This window comes from Lolium rigidum, chromosome 3, assembly GCF_022539505.1.
Source record: "Lolium rigidum isolate FL_2022 chromosome 3, APGP_CSIRO_Lrig_0.1, whole genome shotgun sequence".
In the NCBI taxonomy this organism is placed as follows: Eukaryota; Viridiplantae; Streptophyta; class Magnoliopsida; order Poales; family Poaceae; genus Lolium; species Lolium rigidum.
In genome coordinates this window covers 222794506-222808942 of record NC_061510.1, presented here as the reverse complement: position 1 = coordinate 222808942, position 14437 = coordinate 222794506, and positions in this window count along the sequence as shown.

Genomic DNA, 14437 nt, shown 5'->3' with positions numbered 1-14437 from the left:
GCAGGAGACGAAAAGAATGACTTTTGATTCTAGTTTCATAAAATGCTTTGCACCACGCCGTTTTGATAAATTTGCATACATTCCATCGGAGGGGGCGTCTGGTGGTCTTTTGATAATTTGGGTCAGTAATCTGTTCTCGGGACAAGTGCTTTTGGAAGAAAGCTTTGGGCTCGTGATGTCTTTCACTTCTAACATATCAGCTGAGTTATTCACTCTTGTTAATGTTTATGGTCCCTGTACTGGAGTTGCACGAGAAAATTTTGTTGCCTGGCTCTTTCACCTGGACATTGCGGATGATGCTTTATGGCTACTTCTAGGTGACTTCAACTTTTATAGGTTTGTGGAAAACCGAAACCGCGAAGGTGCAAACTTGACAGATATTGCCACTTTCAATGAGATCATTAGCTATCTTGGCCTTATTGAGCTTCCAATTAAAGGGAGATGTTACACATGGAGCAATATGCAGGCTGATCCACTTCTTGTGCAGTTAGACTGGTTCTTTACGTCCACGACATGGACGATAAAATTTCCTAACACGATGGTCAGTCCATTAGCTAGGCCAACCTCGGATCATGTGCCGTGTGTTGTGTCAATTGGTACAACCATCCCAAAAGCCAAGGTCTTTCGCTTTGAGAATCACTGGATCCGCTTGCCAGGGTTTCTTGACAAGGTTAAAACTATTTGGGAAATTAATTGCCCTGGTGATAGTGCTAAGTGTTTATCTGCCAAATTTAAACTTCTGCGCAAAGGTTTGAAACAATGGAGTATGAGCTTTTCAGTGTTAAATGCTATCATCAAGAATTGTAATGAGGTGATACTCCGTCTAGATAGCTTTGAAGAGCAAAGACCTTTGCACATCACTGAGTGGAATTTCAGGAATATAGTAAAAAGTAAGTTGCAGCATTTACTTCTTTGCAAGCAAGAATACTGGAGGAAGAGATGTACAGCACGTTGGGCACGTTTGGGAGATGAAAACACATCTTTTTTTCACTCCATGGCCACTATCCGTTACAGGAAAAACCTGATCTCCACCCTGTCAAGAGAAGATGGGTCACAAGCATCTGAACATCATGAAAAAGCGGGACTGTTATGGGAATCATTTCGCAGTAGGTTGGGGGTGTCCATTTCCATCGATGCTGCCTTTGATTTCTCCAATTATTTTGCTCCTTTTGAAGGGCTAGAAGCTTTGTCTGCACCTTTCACCCATGAAGAGATAGACAAAGTGGTTGCTCAGATGCCAGGTGATAAATCGCCGGGGCCAGATGGGTTTTCAGGTATCTTTCTTAAGGTTTGCTGGCCAGTGGTGAAATTTGATTTTTATCGGCTTTGCCAAGAGTTTTGGGAGGGAACGGTTAACTTACAAAGTATCAATGACTCCTTTATTGTCTTGATCCCTAAAATCCTTTCTCCAGAAGGTCCGAATGACTTCCGACCAATTTCGCTACTAAATATTTGTCTAAAGTTGATTACAAAACTCCTTGCAAATCGGCTACAGGATAAAATTCTTGAGATAGTTCATATAAACCAATACGGCTTTCTGAAGTCTCGGAATATACAGGATTGTGTTGGTTGGGCATATGAATATATTCACCAATGTAAGCAAGCTGGTTCTGCCTAGGTGATTCTTAAACTTGACTTTGCCAAAGCGTTCGACACAATTGAGCATGAGGCGATTCTGAAAGTTTTTGAAAGTCTTGGTTTCGATCCGAGGTGGCTAATTTGGTTGAGGATGATAATGTCCACAGGCACATCAGCGGTTTTGTTGAATGGGGTCCCGGGGAATAAATTTTTTTGTCGGCGTGGAGTTCGGCAAGGTGATCCTCTATCGCCGCTTCTTTTTGTGGGTGTTTCGGAATTACTGCAAGCAATGGTTAATCATTTGTTTCAGAATGGCGTACTGCAAGCTCCATTAAACATCCCCAATACCGACTTTCCCATTGTTCAATACGCGGATGATACGCTTCTTATTCTCCAAGCTTGTCCAGTGCAACTAGCTGCCCTAAAGGATCTCTTGGAAGTGTTTGCTCAAGCTACAGGATTGCGTGTTAACTATGCTAAATCCTCTCTAATGCCTATTAATGTTTCTGACGAACAAATTGAGCTGCTGGCCGCTTCTTTTGGTTGTTCTGTGGGTCGGTTACCATTCACTTACCTTGGCCTTCCATTAGGAACCACTAAACCCACAATCCAGGACATGTCCCCTCTAGTTGGCCTGGTCGAACGCCGTTTAAACGCAAGTGCACGATTCCTTGGATATGGGGGCAGACTTGAATTTGTGAGATCAGTATTATCTACTCTGCCTACATTTTTCATGTGTTCCCTCAAAATTCAGAAAACCGTCTTGAATATTTGCAATCGTGCACAGAGGCATTGTCTTTGGGCCAAAGAAGAGGACTCGTCGTCAGTGAATTCTTTGGCTGCGTGGTCTCTGGTTTGTAGGCCAAAACAGCATGGCGGTCTGGGGGTTTTAAACCTAGAGATTCAAAACAAAGCTTTGTTGCTGAAACAACTCCATAAATTTTATTCAAAGGCCAATGTTCCTTGGGTCGCCCTTGTTTGGTCCCTTTATGGCGATGGTGTACCGCACGCTCAGTCTAGGCGTGGCTCTTTTTGGTGGAGGGACATTTTTAGTCTTGTTGGTGAATATAGAAGCATCTCTCGCTGTCAAGTGGCAAGCGGAAATTCAGTGCTTTTCTGGAAGGATTTTTGGTCCAATGGAGATTTAATGTGCAACAAATATCCACGATTGTACTCTTATGTGCTTAACGAGGATTTATCTGTCGCTGATCTGGCACAGGTTGAGGATCTAAGTTCTTGCTTTGCACTTCCTTTATCTATTGAGGCGTTCCAAGAACTTCAACAAGTTACACAGCTACTTGTAGATACTCCTATTACTGAAGGTGCAACTGATCAACGATCATTTGTATGGGGCGAGAAGTATACACCAGCCAGCTTTTATAAATTCATGTTCGGCCAACTGCCTAAGGACATAGCTCTCAATGCTATCTGGAAATCTAAAACCTTGCCAAAGCTGAAAGTATTCTTGTGGCTGCTCATGATGGATAGATTAAATACTAGAGATTTGATTCTTCGCAAGCATTGGCACTTGGACTCTGGACCAGATTGTGTGCTTTGCTCAGGGGCAGTACTAGAAACTAGAGATCATCTCTTTTTTAGTTGTGATTTTGCACAACATTGCTGGGAATTCTTAAGCATTCAGTGGGACATGCACAAGCCATTCTCTGAGAGTTTTGTTTCTGCCCGGGCTGCTTTTGGTGGTCCTTGCTTTATGGAGGTTGTTGCTTGTGCTGCATGGAATATTTGGAGGGTCCGTAACGACATTATTTTTAAGGGGATTCCGGCCTCCTTCAACAGATGGAAAGTGCGGTTTCAGGGGGATCTTTTCCTTCATAAGTACAAAGTAAAGTCTTCTAGTGTTCAACCCCTAGTTGAATGGCTGGCCTCTCTTTTTGTTTAGTCTTTATGTGGTTCTTAAGACACTTCTTTCCTCCCTGATGTAATCAGACCACTTGGTACTTGGTGGTTGGTGGTTCGTGTTGTACCCTCCTTTTATTATATATAAAATTACACCGTAGGGGATTCCCCTACGGTAAAGGTTTCAAAAAAAAAAAAAAACAAAGCTGAGTTAACTAGTTTTTTGTCTGTCCATAGCTAGTGTTCACGCTGCAAAAGGCTAAGAGCATCCACTATATGCATCAGTCTATCTCATACAGTAATTCAATATCACTGCTGAGGTCTGCCTTTTGTTTTGCTATTCATATGCGGATCGAAACTTTAGGGCCTTTACTCAAAAGGAAGATCAAAGCTGCGGCTGATCGAGGCTGCCGGTATGTTGATGCCGCCCCCATCTTCTAAATGCCTCTACAAGCACAAGGCCACGCGCCGGTGGGTGGTGATCTTTTAATGAATATGGTATATTTTCTTAATCCACAAAACATGCCTTGATTTTTCTCTCGTTTATTGTCGTTTTTTTCTATGCTTGCCAAAAGTTTACAACAACAACAACAACAACCAAGCCTTTCGAGTCCCAAACAAGTTGGGGTAGGCTAGAGTTGAAACCCATAAGATCTCGAAGCCAAAAGTTTAGAAACACCAAATTCGTTTGCTTACAATCATCATACAGTAATGTTCATCTACTCCAGTTCCCTAACCCAACAAAAAATGATGTTAATTACGATTTTTAGATTAAAAGAGCACCATTAGGCGCTGTTAATTACGACTTTGAGATTAAAATGTCATTTGCAATTGTTAATTACAATTTTGAGACAAATGGTTAGTTTAACCTCGATCTCTTCTGCTCTCCATTTATCCCAACCGAACAAAAATTTAACCATTCCATTCCTCTGAAATGGAACCATTCCATTCCATTCCACGCTATTTCAGAACCGAACACACCCTTGCATTGTTGTGAACTGTTGTCCATACACGGCCATACCCTTCCACTTACATCCAGCACTATATGCATCGATCTGTCTCGAGTCATTCAATATCACTTGCTGAGATCTGTTCCCATTCTTATGCAGGCTGAAGCTGCTGCGCCTTTACTCAAGTGGATGCAAAATGAGGCTAATGAGGCTGCTTGTGAGGACGATGGTGCCGGCACCATCTTCCGAAAACCTCTACAAGCACGAGGCCATGGGCCAGTTGGGTGGTGACCTTTTAATGAATCCGGTATATTTTCTTAATCCACATACATGATTTCATTATTATCTCGTTTAATTACTTGTTGGCTTTGTCTAATGCTTACCAAAAGTTCAGAAACACTTGCGTTTGCTTACAATCATCATACACTAATTTTTCACTTTTCAATCTGTCTCATCCAGTATATAAACTGTTGATTTCCATTGGCTTCTTTTGTAATCATTTGCATTGTTGTCAACTGTTCTCTATGCACAACCCTATTCTTCCACTTACACCCGCACTATTTGCATCAGTCTATCTCATAGATTTATTAAATATCAATGATGAGTTCGTTGCTATTCATATGCGAGGATGAAACTTCGTGCCTCTACTCAAATGGATAAAAAATGATCCTGATGAGGTCTGCTTTGTGAAGACGATGGTGCCGCCACCATCTTCGAAAACCTCCTCAAGCACAAGGCCACGGGCCAGCTGGGTGGTACCCTTTTCGGTAAGCGGTATATTTTCTTAATCCTCATACATGATTTGATTTTTGTACGTTTATTGCCGGCTTTGTCTAATGCTTACCAATAGTTCGAAACACACACACACCTATTCTTACACTTACATCCAGCACTATATGCATCAGTGTCTCATAGATTCATTTTATATATCACTGCTGATGTCTGTTGCTCTTCAATTTTCATATGCGGATGAAGCCGCTAACCCTTCATTGGTCAAAAGGATTGCAAGCTGCTGTCGATGAGGCATCTGCAGAGGCTGCCACCAAGTTCTTGTCGGCCCCACCTTCGGATGCTTATATAAGCTCAAGTCCAAGGACCAGCCGGGCCGTAACCATCCAAGGGTTCGGGTATATTTTCTTAAGCCACATATACATGCCATGATTTATGTCCGATATTATCACCGGCTCTGTCTAATGCTTTTTGGAATTCGGAAACACCAAATTAGCATGCTTATATTCATCATACACTAATTTTTCATCTGTTCGGTTTGTAACATAGTGTTATGCACTCGCTTGTCAACATTTGCATTGCTCTGAACTATGCACTTTACACAACCTAATTCTTCCACTTACATTCGGCGCTACGCACCGGTAGTACCTCCCATGTTTCCTTCACCATCCCGATGCCGAGCTTGCGGGAATATGGCGGGCCCATGTACATACCCCGCATATAACACCTCCTATGGCTCTATCTACCTTTCTAGTAGCTCCTTCACGAGTTACAGGTATGTATTCTCGGTGGTTTAGCATGAATTGGCATATAGTAAAGTCTTGTTTTTAGTCTTCCTGCTTCTTACATTTGTATCAATTTTCACATGCGGATGTACCTTGTGAACTTCGTCCTATGATTAACCGGATGTGTCCGCATGAAGGGTCTTTCACTATGCATGGCAATGGAAAATTGATGAACACCTACACGGTCTATGAGGTGTATGTCTACAAGACGCAGAGCCATCACATATTTGTATGGACATGATTGGAGAAAGTTTGCTTTTGACTACGGTCCGAAGAAGGGCGACGAGCTGAGGATCGAAACTCAAACGGGCGGATATACGTAGCTGCTTACGAGTTGGAGACACTTCCAAATATATAATATGTAACTTTTTTCTACTCATATCTTTTGATAACCGTTACGAGCGGTTGTTCTAAACCATTCCCTCTGTTCTAGCTTGCTGGGTTTAACATGATCAAAGCTGCAGATCCCCGATGGAACATGAGCGGATGTCACAAAGGGCAACCACACCGAGCACCGGCACCGGCTTCCCACTCTCCGCATCGGCACCGGTTCCTGTACCAGCTCCGTTCATCGCATCTACCCGGCGGTCCCCTACATCGGCATTGGTTCCTGTAGAGGCCCCATATACTACACCTGCCCGGCGAGGCTCCTGCATCGGCACTTGGTTCCTCTAGCTGCACCGTTTCTGCACCTGCCCAACGAGTCTCTCGCATCGGCACCGGTTCCTCTAGAGGCACCGTTCTCGCACTGCCCGGCGAGTCTCCCGCATCGGCACCGGATCGTGTACCGGCCCGGGCTCTGCACCTGCCCCAGCCAGATCACCGAGGTCTCAGCTCATTACTGTGGCTACCCGTGTGGTGACCGGGACGCATCTGAAGGCTATGTTCGTGAGTATATGACAACATAACTGCTCTTATCTTGATGTCTTCTCTGCTCAAAGTCTCACATGGTTCAGTGCATTGGTGCCATTGACTAATTTTTGGTGGTATCTCTTGCTTTGAATCAAAAATTGCCTAAAAGTATCGCCAAGGATCTCAATGCTGGCCGAAGGGGCAAGATTTCCCTCGTCATGGAGAGTGAAGGTCTCACCGTGGAGGGACGGTACTCCGTTAGTCCCACAGATGGCCGCTTGGCTATTACTTCTAGGTGGAAAAAGTTCATTGACGGTGCCAAACTTCGCATTGGATCAAAGTTGAAGGTCAAGATCTTTCGATGCCGCTGTGACATGCTGGTCATAAAGTTCGCGGTTGTCTAGTTCTGTTGCCCCATGAGCCCTTAGCAAATGCATTTGTAGTTATACTTATATAAGGTTATCTTATATGAGCTGCTAATTAATTGTATGGGTGGTAAAACTATGGCAAGCTTTTGCTCTTAGCAAGTATGTATGTATGATCAGCTATTATGATAACTAATGTTTGTGTTCATCTTAATTTGCATTTCCGTTTTAGAAAAAAACTTAATTTCTATTTTGGCTGACCTGTTAGAGAACTATCCGATTGACCCCACAACATGATTCAAATAGATTCATTACACCGAGCCACATGTCTTGACCTTGCTATACACTACTTCCATTAATCGAGTGCAAGAAGGCTTACACGAGCTGCTCGAACCATGGCGATTCGAATCCACCTTATCTATCTAGAAATACAACCTTTGCGAGAAGAGGATTTGCGGTATGGGGAGGCTGACATTGGGGACCCATGAGCCGACGAGCGTCGTCAACGTTTTAAAGGTGGCGAGGAGATCGAAAGAAAAATAAGCCAAAAATCAGTTGGTAAACAAATTCAAGAAAAGAAACATTTACCTTTTTGAGAGGATGACATGCGGGACCCATGAGGCAGCAGCATCCTCAACTATTTCAAGGCGGCAGGGGATCAAAAGAAAAAAAGGAAATAGCCGAGAAATTAATTAGGGTCAAAAATAAATCCATCAAAGGAAACTTTTATTGTTCATAGAGGATGACATGTGGGACCGACTTGCCAGGCTGCGTCGTCATCGTTTCAAAGGGGGCAGGGGATCAAAAGAAAAAGGCAAATAGCCAGAAATTAGGGGAAAAAATAAATCCAACAAAGGAAACTTTTATTGTTCATAGAGGATGACATGCGGGACCCATGAGCCAGCAGCTTCCTCAACGTTTCAAAGTCGGCATGAGATTGAAAGAAAAAGGCAAGTGACATAATATCGGGAGCCAAAAATAATCCAAGAAAGAAACTTTATTGTACATAGAGGATGACATGCGGGTCCCATTTTATAGCAGCGGTCTCAACGCTTCCAAGGCGGCACGGGACCGAAAGAAAAATGAAGTAGCCAGAAATCAGGGTGTGAAAAAAAATCCAAGAAAAGAAAGATTTCAATTGGGTATGTATCTGGACATCTGGGCCTTCGAACTATCCTGATGGGCCTTTTGACTCGTACAATTTCAGCCCACTCCAAAACAGGAAAGGTCGAATTTTTCTAAAAAAAAACAGGAAAGTCCTATGCTTCGCAAAAACAAAAAACAAGGAGATTCAACATATAAGTTTGTTTATGTAGATATAAAGATTTAATTTATCCGTTTGCAATAGCTCAGAGCGAAATACAACGTTTATTGTACGCAAAATAAAATATCACATGTTTCTTGTACGGGAGGCTGACATCGGGGACCCATGAGCCAGCAGCGTCGTCAACGTTTCAAAGGCGGCAGGGGATCGAAAATAAAAAAAAGCCAAAAATCAGTTGGTAAAAAATACAAGAAAAGAAAACATTTATCGTTCTGAGAGGATGACATGCGGGACCCATGAGGGAGCAGCATCCTCAACGTTTCAAAGTCGGCATGAGATCGAAAGAAAAAGCCAAGTGACATAATATCAGGAGCCAAAAATAATCCAAGAAAAGAAACTTTATTGTACATAGAGGATGACATGCGGGTCCCATTTTGTAGCAGCGGTCTCAACGTTTCCAAGGCGGCACGGGACCAAAAGAAAAATGAGGCAGCAGCATTCTCAACAATTCCAAGGCGGCAGGGGATCAAAAGAAAAAAAAGGAAATAGCCAGAAATTAATTAGGGGTCAAAAATAAATCCACCGAAGGAAACTTTTATTGTTCATAGAGGATGACATGTGGGACCGACCCGCCAACGACGTCCTCATCGTTTCAAAGGGGCGGGGGATCAAAAGAAAAAGGCAAATAGCCGGAAATTAGGGGTCAAAAATAACTCCAAGAAAGGAAACTTTTATTGTTCGTAGAGGATGACATGCGGGACCCATGAGCCAGCAGCTTACTCAACGTTTCAAAGGTGGCATGAGATCGAAAGAAAAAGGCAAGTGACCAAATATCAGGAGCCAAAAATAATCCAAGATTTATTGTACATAGAGGATAACATGTGGGTCCCATTTTGCAGCAGCGGTCTCAATGTTTGTAATGCGGCTTGAGATCAAAAGAAAAAGAAAGTAGCTAGTAATTAGGGGGTGAAAAAAATCCAAGAAAAGAAAGTTGATGGACATAGAGGATGACATGCGGGTCCCTTGAGCCAACGAGCTTACTCAACGTTTCAAAGGGGCGGGGATCAAAAGAAAAGGCAAGCCAAAAATCGGAGGGTGAAAAAAAATCCAACAAAGGAAACTTTTATAGCACATAGAGGATGACATGCGGGTCCCATGAGCCGAGCGGGTCTCTCAACGTTTCAAACGTGGCATGAGATCGAAAGAAAAAGGCAAGTGAAAAAATATCGGGAGCCAAAAATAATTCAAGAAAAGAAAGTTTTATAGTACATAGAGGATGACATGCGGGTCCCATTTAGCAGCAGCGGTATCACCGTTTGAGAGGCGGCAGGGGATCGAAAGAAAAAGGCAAGTGAAAAAATATGAGCAGCCAAAAATAATTCAAGAAAACAAAGTTTTATAGTACATAGAGGATGACATGCGGGTCCCAGTTAGCAGCAGCGGTATCACCGTTTGAGAGGTGGCAGGGGATCGAAAGAAAAAGGCAAGTGACCAAATTTGAGGTGCCAAAAAAACTCCAAGAAAAGAAAGTTTTATAGTACATAGAGGATGACATGCGGGTCCCATTTAGCGACGGCGGTATCACCGTTTGAGAGGCGGCAGGGGATCGAAAGAAAAAGGCAAGTGACCAAATATGAGGTGCCAAAAATAATTCAAGAAAAGAAAGTTTTATAGTGCATAGAGGATGACATGCGGGTCCCGGTTAGCGAGCAGCGGTATCACCGTTTGAGAGGCGGCAGGGGATCGAAAGAAAAAGGCAAGTGACCAAATTTGAGGTGCCAAAAAAACTCCAAGAAAAGAAAGTTTTATAGTACATAGAGGATGACATGCGGGTCCCATTTAGCGACAGCGGTATCACCGTTTGAGAGGCGGCAGGGGATCGAAAGAAAAAGGCAAGTGACCAAATATGAGGTGCCAAAAATAATTCAAGAAAAGAAAGTTTTATAGTGCATAGAGGATGACATGCGGGTCCCGGTTAGCAGCAGCGGTATCACCGTTTGAGAGGCGGCGGGGGATCGAAAGAAAAAGGCAAGTGACCAAATTTGAGGTGCCAAAAAAAACTCCAAGAAAAGAAAGTTGATTGCACATAGAGGATGACATGCGGGTCCCATTTAGCGGCAGCGGTCTCAACGTTTCCAAGGCGGCAAGGGATCAAAAGAAAAAGGAAGTAGCCAGAAATCAGGGGGTCAAAAAAAATCCAAGAATAGTAAGAATTTTGGTTCATAGAGGATGACATGCGGGACCCATGATCCTGCATCGTAAACGGCTCGATCGGAGAACGTTGAACGAGATGGCGCGATCGAGAAAAAAAAACAATGCCAGAGAGGCTGCCATCTGGGCCCTACATCCCTCGGCGGTGCGGATTTGCGTTGACTCGACCGGCGAACCCGAGAATTCGCGATGCACCACGTCCCGGGCCACCATACGCGACGTTTTGGCCGCTTTCGTCGGGCTAGGTGGCCTCAAAAACGAGAAAAAAAAGTTTTGACATGCACCACGGAGGGACCAAAATCGTCGGCCATGGTACACCAGCAACCACGGCGCGACTTCAACTTCGTCGGCCATGGCAACTTTTCTTGTAGTGATATAGAGAGGTGTTTTAGTAACATGAAAATTTCTACAACCATATTTTCCTCTCTCATAATAACTTTCAGTGGCATCATGAACAAACTCAACAATATAAGTATCACATAAAGCATTCTTATTCACATGCATAAAAGTATCATTACTCTCCACATAAGCATAATCAATTTTATTAGTTGTAGTGGGAGAAAATTCAACAAAGTAGCTATCATTATTATTCTCATCATCAAATATAGGAGGCATATTGTAATCATAATTAAATTTATCCTCCATAGTAGGCGGCACCAAAAGACCACTATCATTATAATTATCATATATGGGAGGCATATCATAATCAACATAAACTTTCTCCTCAATACCCGGAGGGCTAAAGAGATCATTTTCATCAAAACCGACCTCCCCAAGCTTAGAATTTTCCATAGCATTAGCAACAATGGTGTTCAAAGCATTCATATTAATAACATTCCCATTAGCATGCATATAAAGTTCCATGGGTTTTTTAATTCTCTCTTCAAACACATCATGTCCTAATTCAAGATAAAGTTCATAAAGATCTCTCATATTTTTGTTGTTTTCCATTATGCCTAACTAGTGTAAACAAGAAACAAAAAGATGCAATTGCAGGATCTAAAGGAAATAGCTTCGAGCACATACACAACGGCGCCAGAAAAGTACTTTACCTGGGACCGGAGTATGAGTGCCTTTTACCTTTCCTCCCCGGCAACGGCGCCAGAAAAGTGCTTGATGTCTACGGGTGCTTCTATTCTTGTAGACAGTGTTGGGCCTCCAAGAGCGAGAGGTTTGTAAAACAGCAGCAAGTTTCCCTTAAGTGGATCACCCAAGGTTTATCGAACTCGGGGAGGAAGAGGTCAAAGATATCCCTCTCGGGCAACCACCGCAATCACGATACAAGAAGTCTCTTGTGTCCCCAACACACCTAATACACTTGTCAGGTGTATAGGTGCACTAGTTCGGCGAAGAGATAGTGAAATACAAGTGGTATGAATGAATATGAGCAGTAGTAACGGCGCCAGAAAAGTGCTTGCTGGCGTGCGATTGATGGTAGTAATATTGCAGGAAGTAAAGATGCGGTAAAACGAGTAAACAAGCGATGATTGCAGTATTTGGAAACAAGGCCTTGGGATCATACTTTCACTAGTGGACACTCTCAACATTGCAATCATAATGGAATATAAATAAGCACTTCACTATGCTATTCCGAATTACTCTCTGGCAAGATAACGAACTCTAATTCATCATGTAGGCAAACCTTAAAGATGTATTCCCAAGTACTAATGAACACCCCACGCTGTCACTTTGAGCATTCATAGGAGGTACTAACACACCACAATTTCATAGAGACATCCAACTCAAATCATAACTCGGTGAATAAGTATTCTGTGAAATATAGCCTAAGAGACCCACACGGTGCACACACTATCACCTTTACACACGTGGGACAAGGAGTCTCCGGAGATCACATAAGTAAAATCCACTTGAATAGCATAACGACATCTAGATTACAAAGCTCATCATATGGATCTCAATCATGCAAAGCAACTCATGAGATCATTGTATTGAAGTACATAGGAGAGAGATTAACCACATAGCTACCGGTACAGCCCTTAGCCTCGAAGGAGAACTACTCCCTCCTCATGGGAGACAGCAGCGTTGATGAAGATGGCGGTGGTGTCGATGGAGAAGCCTTCCGGGGGCACTTCCCCGTCCCGGCGGCGTGCCGGAACAGAGACTCCTGTCCCCCAGATCTTGGCTTCGCGATGGCGGCGGCTCTGGAAGGTTTCTCGTACCGTGGCTTTTCCGTATCGAGGTTTTAGGTCGAGGAGGCTTAAATAGGCGAAGAGGCGGAGTCGGAGGGCTGACGAGGCGGTGACACAATAGGGGGGCGCGGCCCAGGCCCTGGCCGCGCCACCCTGTCATCTGGTGGCCCTGTGGCCCTCCTCTGCTGGCTCTCGGGTGTTCTGGAAGCTTCGTGGAAAAATAGGATGCTGGGCATTGATTTCGTCCGATTCCGAGAATATTTCCTTACTAGGATTTCTGAAACCAAAAACAGCAGAAAACAGCAACTGTCCCTTCGGCATCTCGTCAATAGGTTAGTTCAGGAAAACGCATAAATATGACATATAATGTGTACAAAACATGTGAGTATCATCATAAAAGTAGCATGGAACATAAGAAATTATAGATACGTTTGGGACGTATCAAGCACCAATGGAAAACCTGCTATGAATGCTTGATATCGAAACATCGACTACGGAGCAAAACCCCATTGTCACCACAACTACCTGAGAGCATCTCCAGCCGCGTCCCCCAAAGCGTCCCCCAAAGGGATTTGGGGCGCGCCGGACAAAAAATGCGTTCCAGCCGCGTCCCCCAAAACCCATTTTTGTCCGGCGCGGCCCGATACGGTGTCCGACGCCCCGAGCCCGTCCCCATCCCACAGGGGACGCACCGGGGACGCCGGACACAACGAAAAGCGAGGCGAGCCGACGCGGGCCTGACGCGTCAGCGGCTCAGTGAAAAATCGTCTCCCATTCCCGCCAAATCCCGCCCCTCCCGCCATATCGCGCCTATCCCGCCGCGCATTTCTGGCCTCCCAACACATATCCCGCCGCCGATTCAGTTCTCCTATCCCGCCGATTTGTTTCTCCCTCCCGCCGTCCACTCGCCGCCGCAACCCTCTCCCGCCGTCCACCCGCCACCGCTACCCTCTCCCCATTCCATGGCGCCGCTGATAGCCCCCAAAAAGATGGCCAAGAAAGCGGCCAAGAAGCCGCCGGGCAATGCGACTCAAGGGGCGAAAGCACCATTCGCGAAGCCGCGGAAGGCACACGAGGCCCCAAGTGGACGGTTTTGGAGGATCTTTGTCTGTGCGAGTCGTGGGCGACGGTGAGCCATGACTCCATCATCGGCGCCAACCAAAAATACGGGAAGTATTGGGCGAGGATCAAGGCCGAGTTCGATGAGCGCAAGCTCATCAACGGCGACTACAAGAAAGTGACAATGAAGAGGAGCCAAAAGGCAATGTCGACGCGATGGGCCATCATCCAGGCGTCGGTGAACTCCTTCCATGGATACCATCACGACTTAGTGACCAGAGCCGAGAGCGGCGCCGACCTCTCCCAAATGGTACGACTCTTTCTTGCATTCTCTGTAGCGCCTACATTGTGTTCGATGAAATGATTCCACTTCCTTTGGCTAGTTTGATAGGGCCATGGAGGTTTACGCTAGGAACTCGGAAGGTCACAAGTCGTTCGCGCTGATGCATTGCTATACCAAGCTCAAAGGGAACGAGAAATGGCGGTTGACGCGCCAGTCGCTGTCCAAGGGGAAGGACGCCATTGATCTGGACGCGCCGCTGGCAACGTCGGCAGGGCGTCCTACTGGCAACAACGCTGCCAAGGTCGCCTTGGCCGACGCCGCGTCGGCTGAGAAGACGCAGGCGTCGATCACGAA